General features: G+C 44.1%; 1 long non-coding RNA gene across 1 annotated transcript in view; it reads right to left on the reverse strand.

Annotated features, from left to right (window-relative positions):
- Positions 1 to 13,328, reverse strand: part of LOC150069142 (uncharacterized) — a 90,123-nt gene that overhangs the window by 20,058 nt on the left and 56,737 nt on the right. Inside the window, exon 2 of the long non-coding RNA XR_016535277.1 lies at positions 3,927 to 4,077. This is a non-coding gene — a long non-coding RNA (uncharacterized LOC150069142). The remainder of the gene's footprint in view (positions 1 to 3,926; positions 4,078 to 13,328) is intronic.

Below are 13,328 nucleotides of genomic sequence, written 5' to 3' on the forward strand. Positions count from 1 at the left end.
GTTCAAGAGGAATACATTAAGCACCCCCAACACGGGGTCAGTCAGCAGAGGTGCGAGCCTATCCCCATCACTAGGTGCACATTTGTGGATATATGTGAGCGAATGGCTCGGGGAGCACAGACACTCACACCTCCCAGGCTAGGGGTGCAGTTTTCCTCCCTGCAATTTACTATACAAGTTGTTACCAAAGCAAATATCAAAGCCCTGCAATTTGCTAATTACAGGCGGGATCCTGGGCTTGTGGGCCCAATTAACCACTTGTTCCTCATTTTCTGTGTGTGACCCGCCGGCTGTGCCCACAATTACCCACTTGTCTTTTAACTGCCCCATGAGCTGGCTGACTCACCTCCAATTCACTCCCACTATCACCTCCAGATGGCCTTTGGTGTCTCTTTGCCTTCCAGGTTCCCCACCCAACTGTGATGGCCCTCTGCATCACAGACCAGCATCTGCACTACTCTCCCCAGGGTAGGTCTTCCTTGGAGATTTCCTGCTCTTGCAGACACAAGGAGCCTGTAAGGCAGGAAGCAGCTCCTGTTGGTCTGGGCATCTTGCCCAGCTACCCCTAAGGATATGCAGGAGGCTTCTGCTTTCAGACAGACTCCACAGAAGAGAAAGGAAAATTACAGCTTCTTTGGAGCCAGCCCACAAGCCCCAGGTCCTGCTCACACCCTCCACCAACTCAGTGCACCCCAGCTTCCTACCCAGTCCAGTCAGGGCTGGGGCCAGGGAGATGTGCCACCAGCCCTGTGACAGGAAGACCCTAATGCTACCAGAATTAGCTCTTCAAGGAGACAAATATAGGAGCAGAAAAACTTAGGGCCTTCCTAGGTCTACCTGGTAATCAGAGGACTTCCAGTCAACTAAAATTCAAGGCCTAGCGCTTACTCTCAGGACCTGGGTATTGACCCATAGCTTTTTCACTCAAGCTAGACACATTCGCTTCTAGCTCTTTGGTAGTTAACTGGAGGCAAAAGTCTCACAGACTCTTCTGCCCAGTCTGGTTTCAAACTGATTCTTAAATCTTGGTGTCCTGAGTAGGGAGAATTATAAACATGCGCCACCAATGTCCAGCTCCAACTTTTTGATGGGTTATTATATCAGTAATTTCTATCTTTTTTTTTTTTGGATCTCAGATATCTCGGAGAATCTATTGAAAACTCTAGAACTTCTCCAGCTAGAAATGCTTAATTCACCCATTTACTTATTACTTAATCATTTAATGAATAATTGTAGAGTGCTTTGTGCTGGGCACTATCACAAAGTAAGAGAACAAAAATTCCTACTCTCCAGGAGTTTATGTTGTAACTAAGAGAAATAAGCAATAAATAGTCATTGTAAAGAATAAGCAGTTAGGGCTGGGAGTGTAGCTTAGTGGTAAAGTGCTCGCCTAGCATGCATGAAGCCCTGGGTTCGATTCCTTGGTACCATATAATCAGAAAAGCCAAAAGTGGTACTGTGGCTCAAGTGGCAAAGTGCTAGCCTTGAGCAAAAAAGGGTCCAAGGCCAATGTCTGTGCCCTGAGTTCAAGCCCCAGGACTGACAGAGAGAGAGAGAGAGAGAGAGAGAGAGACAGAGACAGAGACAGAGACAGAGAGAGACAGAGACAGAGAGAGAGAGAGAGACAGAGACAGAGACAGAGACAGAGACAGAGAGAGAGGGACAGAGAGAGTTAATAAACAGTGAATGTAACGAGTAAGTATAATAAAAGTACTATAGGAAAAGAGAAGTTAAACTAAGGCAAGGGAGAGAGTGGTGGGGTGTGTGGGTGTGCTTTTCCTTATGGGAAAGCATAGTAGTTGTCAGGGTGAAGTGAAATGGGAGCAAACCAGAGTCTGTAACAGACAGTGTAGGTATCTACATGGAAGCCCTGAGGGAACCATCTGAAGTCAGTGCATGGTGTCAGAGGGAAAGTTAAAAGTGCAATACAGCTTCCTCAGGGAAGAGAAGAAAGGCTGCCTCCAGGGAAATGGGGTCAGAAGGACAAAGGAGTTGATTCCACAGAGGGCCTTGGAGGCCCTGAGGACTTGCATTTTACTCTGACTTAATCAGAAGCCAGAAGTGGGCTTGAAACAGAGAGATCACGTTTTTTTTTTTTCTGCCTAAAAAGGAAGTGTAACTACAGCTGGAGTAAATAACCAAAAAAGCAATCAATCAATAAATAAATACTTTGTACAACAAAACAAACAAACAACAACAAAAAGAGAGTGTAACTACTGAAGAAACCAAATGGCCAAGTGGGAGGCCTCCGTGACGTGGACCACAGTAGAAGCAGCAGAAATCTCTGGACGGCTGGGTTAAGAAGAGTTCCTAAGCCTGGCATAGATGGCTGACTCCCATAACCCTAGCTACTTGGGAAGCTGAGATGGGGGAGTTGGGGTTTGAGACCAGCATGGACCAGAAAGTTCTTGAGATCCCTTCTCAACCTATAGCTGGGCACAACGCCTGCCCTCCTAAAGTTCCATAAGAGGCTGAGATTGGGAGGACTGTGGTTTTACAACAGCCCTGGCAGAAAAGTCCAAGAGAGTCCATCACCACAGACAGAGCCTGAACATGATGGCCCATCTGTATGCTCCACCAATGGCCAGAAGCTTAAAAGTAGGCTGCTTGAGAACCAGGTGTGTGCCTGGACAAGCAATGAGACCCTATCCAAAAACAATCAACGAAAAAGAGCTTTAAAGGTGTAGCTCCAGTGGTAGGGTGCCAGCCTACCATGCTTATAAACCTGAGTTCAAATCTCAGTAATGCTCCCATGGAAAGGAGTTCCAGAGGAGACAGCATGTTTGAGGAGGGTATGCTCAGAACTTGGCAACTTATTGTCCCCTGAATCCTGTTCAGGTAGAGGATACTACTAAACAACAAGGGCGAGTAGTAAAGAGGGAGGGAGGAAGGATGGAAGTGAGTGATCAAAGGCTAATCTTACATCTTTCTAAAACATTTTTTTGTTTTTCAGAATCCATAAGAATCTTAGCTACTAGGACCGGGAGTTTTGGCCTAGTGGTTAAAGTGCTTGCCTAGCATGCATGAAGACCCGGGTTCGATTCCTCGGTACCACATATATAGAAAAAAGCCGGAAGTGGTGCTGAGGCTCAAGTGGTAGAGCTCTAGCCTTGAGAAAGTCCAAGGACAGTGCTCAGACCCTGAGCTCAAACCCAGGACTGGCAAAAAAAAAAAAAAAAAAAAAGAATCTTAGCTACTCAGAAGGCTGAGATCTAAGGAGTGTACTTCAAAGCTAGCCCAAGTAAGAAAGTCTGTGGGACACTTCAATTAACCACCAAAAAGCCAGAAGTAGAACGGTAGCCCAAGTGGTAGAATGCCAGCCTTGGGTAAAAAAGAGCCTAGGCCCTGAGTTCAAGCTCCAGAATCAAATGCGCGAGTGCATGCGCACGCGCATGCACGCACACACATGTACATGCTCACACACACAATGAAAGAAAGACAGAGAGAGAGAGAGAGAGAAAGAAAGAGAGAGAGAGAGAGAGAGAGAGAGAGAGAGAGAGAGAGAGAGAGGAGGGAGGGAGGGAGGAAGGAAAGAAGGAAAGTTAAGAAGAGCTGGAGCCATTGAGGTATTGCTCAACTGATAGACCCTAAGTTCAAAACCTTAGTACTATATAATAAAAAAGGGGGGAGAGGAGAGCCAGGCAAGCATAGGCCTTAAGTTCAAAACCTTAGTATTATAAAAAAAAAACAGTGGGGAGGGAGGGCCAGGCACCAGTGGCTCATGCCTGTAATCCTAGCTACTCTATTCAGGAGGCTGAGATCTGAGGATTGTGGTTCAAAGCCAACCTGGGCAAGACAGTCTGTGAGACTCTTATCGCCAATAAACTACTCAGGAAAAGCTGGAAGTGGCGCTTTGGTTCAAGTGGTGGAGCACTAGCCTTGAGCACAAAGAAGCTCAGGGGCTGTGCCCAGGTTTATCAGGTCACCTCCATCCATGGGTCAGATTGGTCAGGAAGTCAGCAGTCAGCCCTCCTGGCGAGGCTGGTTTCTGCATGGCGGCCTGGCTGTCCTGAGATCCTCTGGCTTCTCTAACTTCCTTCCTGCTCTAGGGTCCAGCAGCTCCGAGTCAGAGGTGACCTAGAGAAAAGAGATGAAGAGAAACACACTCGGTTCCAGACCCACAGCTGTGAGTGGAGGCGCAGAATGGAACTGAGAGGGTGGAGGAGGGCCCCCTAGCAGAGGCAGCCTATACACATGTCCAGTGAAGGTTGGTAGGTTTGCTGGAAGGAGGGGAAAGAGGAACAAAGGTACCGAGTGGATGATCTAGGGGTCATCTTAAGGAGAGCTTTGTCTCGGGGACTGAATGAGAGAGCCCAGACCCTATCAGAGGTGCTTTTCTCAGAGCGCTGCATTCACCCATGATGGAGAAGCATGACTCTGGGATCACAGCCAGCTGCAACAAAGACATAAGAGGAACTCTGAAGCCTCCCAGAGATGAAGACAACTGAGGCCACTCCAAGTTTTTCTGTTAACTTGGGTGGACATCTCCTGAGAGCAGGAGAGCAAGGAGCCTCCCTGGCCAGCTCTGTGTCAGTCACCCACCCAGGTTCTGAGCCCCAGACAGGCAAATTCCTTATAATCTCCAGTCCTGTCTCAGAGCCTGGGGAAAGGTCCCCTGCTGCCCCATTTGGCAGATACTTGTGCCATGTCATAGTTCTGATTAAATGCCAAGAGAACTATTTCCCAGGCCACAGCTTTAACAAGGCCATGCTTCCTAATTACTAGTTTTCTCCTAATTAAATAAAAAGGGGGGGCAGGGGGTCACCAGGCATTACTCCAGTCACAACACCACCTTTCATTTACAAGTGTCTGTCTTCAGAGTGGCCCAGAGTGCTTTGTGTATTATTGTGTATTTTCCCCTGGTAACATGCACAAGATTCCCAGGAGAGGTCATTACCAACCCAGTTTACAGCTGGGAAAAGGGAGGGTGACTGGGATCTGAGTACCCTGGCTGAATGTATTAAGTATTCCAAAGCTTTTCCTGGAAATAAAGTCATACCTTGAGAGATAAACTAGACAAAAGCAACATAGAAAGAAGAGATCTTTATTGCCAACTTTACCGTAGTAATTAACAGTGTTGAGTTCTACAACAATCCTGTAAAACAGAGTATTGTGCCAATCTTGCATGTGGGGACAAAGTGATTTAGAAAGATGCAGATATGTGTGAGGTCTTCAACAACAGTAAATATAGAATCTAGCATTCATTGACTATATAGCATGTTACCATATGTTTTGCGCTTAGGAACTCATTTGCATGCTTAGAACCATTTTTTTAAGGGTTTTGTTTTTGTTTTTCTTTTTCCTGTACTGAGGCTTGAACACCAGGTCTGAACATTGTCCCTGACCTCTTTTGTTCAAGGTTAATGCTCTATTACTTTAAGACATAACTCCACTTCTGGCTTTTTTGTAGTTAATTGGAGATAAGAGTCTTATGGACTTTCCTGCCAAGGTTGGCTTTGAACCATGATCCTTAGCTCTCAGGATCCTCATTAACTAAGATTGCAGGTATGAGCCACTAGTGCCCAGATATTTTAAGCTTTTAGTTATCATTTTCTGTCTCTTTCTTTTCCCTTTCTTCCTTTCCTTCCTTCCTTTGTTCCTTCCTTCCTCCTTCCTTCCTTCCTTCCTTTCTTTTTGGAGCAGTTACTGGGATTTGAACCACTTGAGCTACACCTCCATTTCTTGCCTTTTACTGGTTAGAGATAGGTTTTACTAGGTGCCACTGACTCACACCTGTAATCCTAGCTACCCAAGAGGCTGATACCTGCAAATTACAATTCAAAGCCAGGCTGGGTAAAAAAGCCTGTGAGGCTGTCATCTCCAATTATCCACTAAAAAGACCAGAAGTGGAGCTGTGGCTCAAGTGATAGGATACTCGTCTTGAACAAAACAATGCTCAGGAACAGCACTTAGATCCTGAGTTCAAGCCCAAGAACAAGTATACACACACACACACACACACACACACACACACACACACACACACTCGTGCATCTCTCCCAGACTTCTTTTCCTGGGCTGGCTTTAAACCACAGTCTTCAGATTTGACTTTTAAGTAGTGAAGATTACAGACATGAGCCACTAGTGACTGAGAAAGACCAAAGCACAAAAAAGACACATAGAAGGTAAGTGGCAGAGCCGTGAGAGCCTGGAAGAACACTGTAGCCTGGGTGGAAGCACCCAGGGGCAGTGAGAGTATAGCCACAGAACTTTGAGCCAGTCCTATGAAGGCAGATGAGGTCCCCTTTCTGCACCCCTGTTCTGTGTGTGTGTGTGTGTGTGTGTGTGTGTGTGTGTGTGTGTATGTGCGCGCGCACATGCGCGCACGTGTGTGCACTTATGATAAGGACAGGCCCTTTCTCTCTACCTGGATGTAAATGTACAAATACTTTCTACTGGCAAATGGCACCAAGGGAGTTACTAGTACAGAGGTGATGGAATCCAAGAGCAGGACCTAGACAAGAGAGCTCTCTTCACACTCCCGAGAAATTCCCAAAGTGTCTCGGAACCTTGATCTAAAAACACCTGCCATGACTCATTTCCTGCCTCCCACCAAGGAGTGGTGGCTGTATACCAGGACAGAACTCTAGTTCCTTCCTTGGCATGCCATCTAGCCATGTCTATCAGGAAATTAAAAAAGAAAAAAGGCCAGACTCAGGCTACAGAGTGACAAAGGTGAGACCTGGACGCAGCCTCCCTTCTCAGGCTAAGGCAGCCGGATGGCAGCTCTTCTTTATACCCTATTCTGTTGAGACCCACACCTAATAACAGGTTGATTACAATCCCTGTCTCCTGTCACTGCCTGTCCTATCCCTTCCCAACGGGTCACATGGCCAAGGTGTCATTCCTGAGAATAGCAGGAGAGTTAACAAGCCACTTACCTGTCTCCCTGACACACACACACACACACACACACACACACACACACACACACACACACACAAATAGCTCCAGCTCTTTCTGACCAAAGAAGAGTGCTCAAGAAGCTCTGGACTTCTGTTTGACTTATAAACTTTCCAGAATTTCCTCTACCTGGTTTTGGTCTGAGGCTCTAGATGGGAAGTCTTCAGTGCAACAGTCCTCTGGAGGGGACAACAGTTAGGGTACAATACTTAGGCACAAGTATAAGAGATAAACTGCCTACATTTAAGCTCCAGCTCTACATACCATTTACTAGTTGTACTACCCAGAGTGCATAGATAAACCTTTCTGTGCCAGTTTTGGCTCTTGTAATGTAAAGGCAAATAAGAGTTCTGACTTCTTAGGACTGTCATGAGAATCTCATGCACCAATAAGTGTTATCTACTGGTATAAAATCTCTTCTATCCCTAGATCCCATTACTGAGTCATATTAGGCTTTATACCCCGGTACTTAGGGACAGAGGTAGCTCAGTCAGGTGAGGACTTTTGCCATTGTTGAGAAAAAGTATTGAGCTGGGGTCTGGTAGCTCATACCTGCAGTCCTAAGCTATCAGGAAGCTGAGATCTGAGGATCTCTGTTCCAAATCAGTCCAGGGGAAATAATGTCTATGAAACATTTATATCGAACTAACCAGCAAAAAGCTAGAAGTGGAAGTATGGCTCAAGTGGTAGAATACATCCTTAAAGCAAAAATGCTAAAGAAGCTGGGCACTGGTGGCTCACGCTTAACTACTTAAGAGGCTGAGATCTGAGGAGCATGGTTCAAAGCGAGCCAGGTCAGGAAATTCTGTGAGACTTTATCTCTAATTAATAACAGAAAAAAAAGCTAGAAATGGTAGCAGGAGCTCAGGGACAGTGCCCCAGGATATAAGGCCTTGAGACCTAAAAACACACAAACACAACACTGAACCTGAGATTTCTGTCTAATCAGCGCCAAAAGATAGTCTCACCCCTATTGATCATGTAACATCTGCAGAATAAAAAAGAAAGAGAAAAGCAAGTTAAAGTTTGGAAGCACCGCTGGAAGAAGGGTGACCCCAGCTCCCTTTCCTTCCCGATCCTAGGTTTATTTTGTTCCCTCCTGGCCCAACACCAGCAATAACTCCGGTTCACTAAGGTCCTGGGCTGCTCCAGAAACATAAATATCAAATGCCTGGCCAGAGACAGGTCTGCATTTGGGGAGCTCAGATTTCTCTTGTAGCCAGGCCAGCACCTGGGCAGCTAGCTGCTGGAGGTCATGATTAGACAAGTCCACACAAGCCTGGGCAGCAGAGTTGCATTCCCTGGGGATAGTGGGGTCTGATTCTCCAGCCCTGAGAGGCTGGGAGGTGGCTTTCCTCTCCCAACTAACTTTCCTTTTGTGTATGTGTGTGAAACAAAAAGGAATGGCCAAGAGAAAGACAGGCTGACAAAAAGAAAACATCCAAGCAGCACCAAGAAACAGATGCAGAGACCAAAAGAGACCCTCCATTTAAAGCAGTGCTTAGATTGTGAGGTTTGTGTGATTGCTTGGGAATGCAGTGCATTTGGCTCTGGAATTCTTTTGCAATGGATGTCTCACAGAACCAATCTCAGTTTACCACAGGAAACCTGGGGTCATTTAACCTTAAGAAGCTAGTCTTCATTTTCTATTAAATAAAATATGTTGGGTTGAATGCTGGAGCCTGCTGGAGATAAAAATAGAGATGCTGAACAACTTCTCCACCTGTGTTTTCTTTAGACTGCATATTTTCCATGGTAAACAAAAAAGCACAGATTGGAAATCCATTCATTCTTTCAGAAGATGGGGATTATTTGTGTTTCAGTCAGCCAAACTAAAAACAACCTGTACAAGATTACGGTAATTTCATGCCTTGCAGCTCCAAAACATTCCTTAATCCCCTCGATGTTTTCAATGCACTTTGTAATTATAATTGCCATTTAATTTCCAGAGCATGCACCATGACATGTGATACTCACTTTCCACGTTGTCTCATCTTTGATAATATTGAAACATTTCTTTTCTTTTTGGCTTTAAGAGTCAAGGTCTCACTGTGCACAGCTTTCTAAGCTAGCTTTCCAATGGTAGACCATCCTGCCTCAGCTTCCAGAGTGCTGGGATTACAGGTATATGTTACCACACCTGACTGAAACATCTTTATTCTGATTTTACAGATGAAAAGGGCTTGTGAAATGTAACCAGTAATTAGGCCTGTGCCCCTCGGGTCTAAAAGCTGCAAAGTTGTGCTCTTTCCACTATCATTAAGCTGCCTAGTGTTCTAAACAAAGGACTGGTAGGAACATGTTGATAAATCTGTTCTTTTGACTTTCAGGATAGCTTGACTCCTTGGTACACTTCTCTAACTTGTGCTTCCTAACACTGACTGCCCAGGCAGAATCTCTAGAAGGAACTTTGAAAACTATGGGTGCTCAGGCCTCTCCCACTCAACACACACACTCAAGTTGTTCTGCAGTGAGCCTCAGTGCAAAGCTTCTCTAAAGCTTCTCAGATGATTGTGTATACAAAGTTGAGCATTGACCTAACCCAGGAAACTGCCAGTTCCACCCACCCTCGTCATGCTAATGCTTTACCACTTGAGCCACAGCTTTATTTCCTGCTTTTTGGTGATTATTTCATAGATAAGAGTCTCACAGACTTTCTATTCCAGCCAGCTTTCCCTCATGATCCTCAGATCTCAGCTTCCTAAGTAGCTAGGATTACAGGTGTGAGCCACTGGCCCTTGGCTTGGAATTTCTCTCTTCTAAAATTCAGATACACTGGTACTACCAGAGTCGATCTCAAAACAGATCTGAGTTTTCATTTTATTTGTGTGTTTTGCTCAAGTAAGTTGAAATGGCTCACCAAATTTTCAAAATGTTGGAATAGTTACTGTATATGTATGTGTGTATGTGTGTATATACGTGGGTGTGTTGAAGAAGATGACAATGATGCTTTCCTCCACTACATACAGACGGGTACTACAATAAGATTTAGAGATCAATCTGACACAATAACTGAAAGAAATCACACCAAATACTGACTTAACTTACAGGCAATGCCTGCTCATTAAAAAATAGCTTGTGTTAGACCTAGCCTAAGAGACTGGCCTAGGCTAGAGATGGTTGAAGTATGGAGCTGGGTAAGAGGCCAGCCCGGAGCCACTGGAATATCTCAGGGCCCTAAGCTATTTTATGTAAGATTAGTTCCTTCTTTTGGCATCTATTAGAGTGAAGCAAACTTTCCAAGGCACTTCCTCTAAATTCAGCCTGATGACAAGAGTACCCAGAAGAGGCTCACTCTAAATTCAAACTGATTTGGAAGAAACTATTAATTTCTTGATATATAGATGAAATCTATATATCCTAGGTAAACATCTATAATATTTTAAGACTTAGTTGAATGTAAATTTAATGATGTGGTTCTTATATAACATGGAGCTTGACCCCCAGCACAGGAAAGAAGGAAGGAAGAAAGGAAGGGAAGAAGGAAGGAAGGAAAGAAGGAAGGAAAGGAATTATGGTTTAAATAGGGTTTGCTCCCTACCTCAAATTCCGCAAGAGCTTAATTTCCAAAGCCCTACTTAATAGTATTGAGAGGGTAAGGACAATCCCATAATAGTGTTTACAGATGGGGCCTTTGGGGAGTGGTTAGGTTTAGATAAGATCATTAGGGTAGTGCATAATTGAATCCTGGTGACTTCATTAAAAGAGGGACAGAGACCAGACCTACACAAGGTGAGCTAAAAAAGCTTCTTCAGTTTCTTCCTCCTCCTCCTCTTCTTCTTCTTCTTCTTCTTCTTCTTCTTCTTCTTCTTCTTCTTCTTCTTCCTCTTCTTCTTTGAACTTGTCTCTTGTATTTCATTATAGTAATGGAAAACTGATGGATACAATATCCGTACACACACACACACACACACACACTCACACTCACAGATACACATACATAAATATACACACACATACATACATGGAAGCAAGAATGTAGTTTGAATCAACCTAAGCTAAATAGTTACAGTGAACAAAACACTTCTCTTGTTAATAGTTGATTCTGTAATCAGAAGACTGCTTTCTCCAAACATGGTAGGGCAGACATTCAAACAAAAGCCAGGAGCCATTTTGGGACTCCTTATCCTTTCCCTGTTTTCTACAGTCTTGACTATACAAAACAGATAGTAGAGTCTACATAAGGTAGGAATGTTGTGATTGCCTTCCATATTAAACTGCTATGTCCCCCTGGCAATAGAAAGATTCACCTTTTTGAATAAGGGAATAGTTTTAACTCAGTCTTCCAGCCACTGCATCTACATTTAAGTTAGTCAATGTTCACCTAATACTGAGGAGATAAGCAACCTGAATATCACATTATAAAGTTATTATGCTCAAGATCAAGGAGGTAGCAATCCTAAGAAACTAAGGTTAAAATCTCCAGAAAATGGCCAGGAGTTTGGCCTAGTGGTAGAGTGCTTACCTAGCATGCACGAAGACCCAGGTTCGATTCCTAGGTACCACATACATAGAAAAAAGCCAGAAGTGGTGCTATGGCTCAAGTGGTAGAGTTCTAGCCTTGAGAAAGACCAAGGACAGTGCTCAGGCCCTGAGTTCAAGTCCACGACTGGCAAAAAAAAAAAAAAGCTCCAGAACATCCAGGAATATTCTCAATCTGCATTTCCAGGATAAATTCCATGTTAAAAGAAAAAATCATTTCATAACTAGGATAAGGCAGAAACAAATGAACTTACTTACTTAATGAAATTGGAAGATAAAATCTTGAGTTTTAAAACAAGTTCACTGCCTGCCACAGGTTAACAATGGGTTCATACTCTTAAAAAAGAAAAAAAAAGCTGTTTTTAATCAGTCCAGATAAGAGAAAGTGTAAAGTAACAGGGAAGTTGTCACTTCTTGTGTAAAATGCAGGGATCAGATTGAAAATGTGGGTCTTGAAAAACGGAATTATTTTTATCAGCATAGTTTCCAAGACAGCAAATCACTTGTTTCCCTTTTCTTGTGTATAGTAATTTATAGTGTGAGTCTGATGATAGATGTAACCTGATCAAAATTCATTTCATTTCTGTCTAATTCCATGGATACTTATTGAGCATTTACTATGTACCAAGCATGCACTGGACTAAGCATGAAGTTCGCAATGTGAGTAGGGCTCTGTCACCTTTCTCAGGAGCTTTCCCCACCAGGTAACAAGGCTTACCATGGGAACCAAGCTGAGTTGTAGATGACCACAGTTTCACAGCTGACAACTCCAGGAGCTCTCAACTTGAGTGGAAAGACAAAAGTGTTGGGGTGATTTTAACATGCCCCTAGCTTAGAATTAGAGCCAACTTGTGTGGCCAGTGATGGGAATTAAGGTGTCATGATCATTGTTCCGAATCCGCAAGGGATCCATTTGAGCTAAAGCTGGGCAAGAAATCAAGAAGGTGTGAATGGACAGTGTGGGAATGAATAAACTGAGGACTCTGGTTTCCAAATTAAAAGGAAAACTAGATGAATTTCCTTTAAGGGCACCACATTGTAAATGGCAAGTGAGAACTTTGCTGGGTGGTACTTTTCAAGAGAAGCTACATAAAGGGGCTTTGAACCACTTTAGAAGAATAATGCCTTAAAGCAAAGTACACCCAAGATCCAGAATGATAAATTGCCTTTGCCAGTCACTGGGTGGGTTCTTTTGGTCCTGAACACCTAGGCCGGTGAAGGAGAAGACAGCGACTGATGGCATTGCTTCTGACAGACATTTAACCCTTGGCAAAGAGGTTTTCAGAAGCTGTCAGATTGTCAGATTCAACTTAACAGGCTATACAGAGAATAGCATGAATTCAAAAAACAGAAGAAAGCTGGATGGGAACGGGGAAGGGAAGGGAGAACGGGGAAGGGGAGAGGAAGAAAGAGGAAGGAAGGAGAGGAAAGGAGAGAGCCCCAGTTCCTAGTATGTTTGGAGATTTAGGGCCACTGGCTTATGCTTCCAATACCCACGGCTTTCTTGCCCTCTCCTACCCTCTGCCCTTCTAAGGCTTCCCTAAAAAGAATGTCCATTGCAATCTCTCTTCAGCTGTTAGATCTTTTTTTAATGTCTTTCACTTGTCTGTGGCATGTGCTCCAACCAAAAAATAGACCTCAGGCCTTCAGGATGGGAAAAAGTATTAAGTGGCAAATCCTGCCTCGTGCCAGGGGTGTGGGTAGCCTTTCCCCAGCCATAATGACAAGATGGCCCAGATAGATGGGTGGATGGTCCCAATTTAAAATCTTCTAGTCCCTTTCCCCATAAGTGCCTTCACACTTGTCCAACCATGTGTCCCTATTTGAATCTTGGAAAATCTAGCTACCACATGGATCCCCAACACCAAGTGTCAAACTGAGTGCAAAAATTGCAAATATAGATGACATTGGGATAGACCAGCTCTACCCTTTACTATCTGTGT

This window comes from Megascapheus bottae, chromosome 1, assembly GCF_031878675.1.
Source record: "Megascapheus bottae isolate mThoBot1 chromosome 1, mThoBot2.hap1, whole genome shotgun sequence".
NCBI lineage: Eukaryota > Metazoa > Chordata > Mammalia > Rodentia > Geomyidae > Megascapheus > Megascapheus bottae.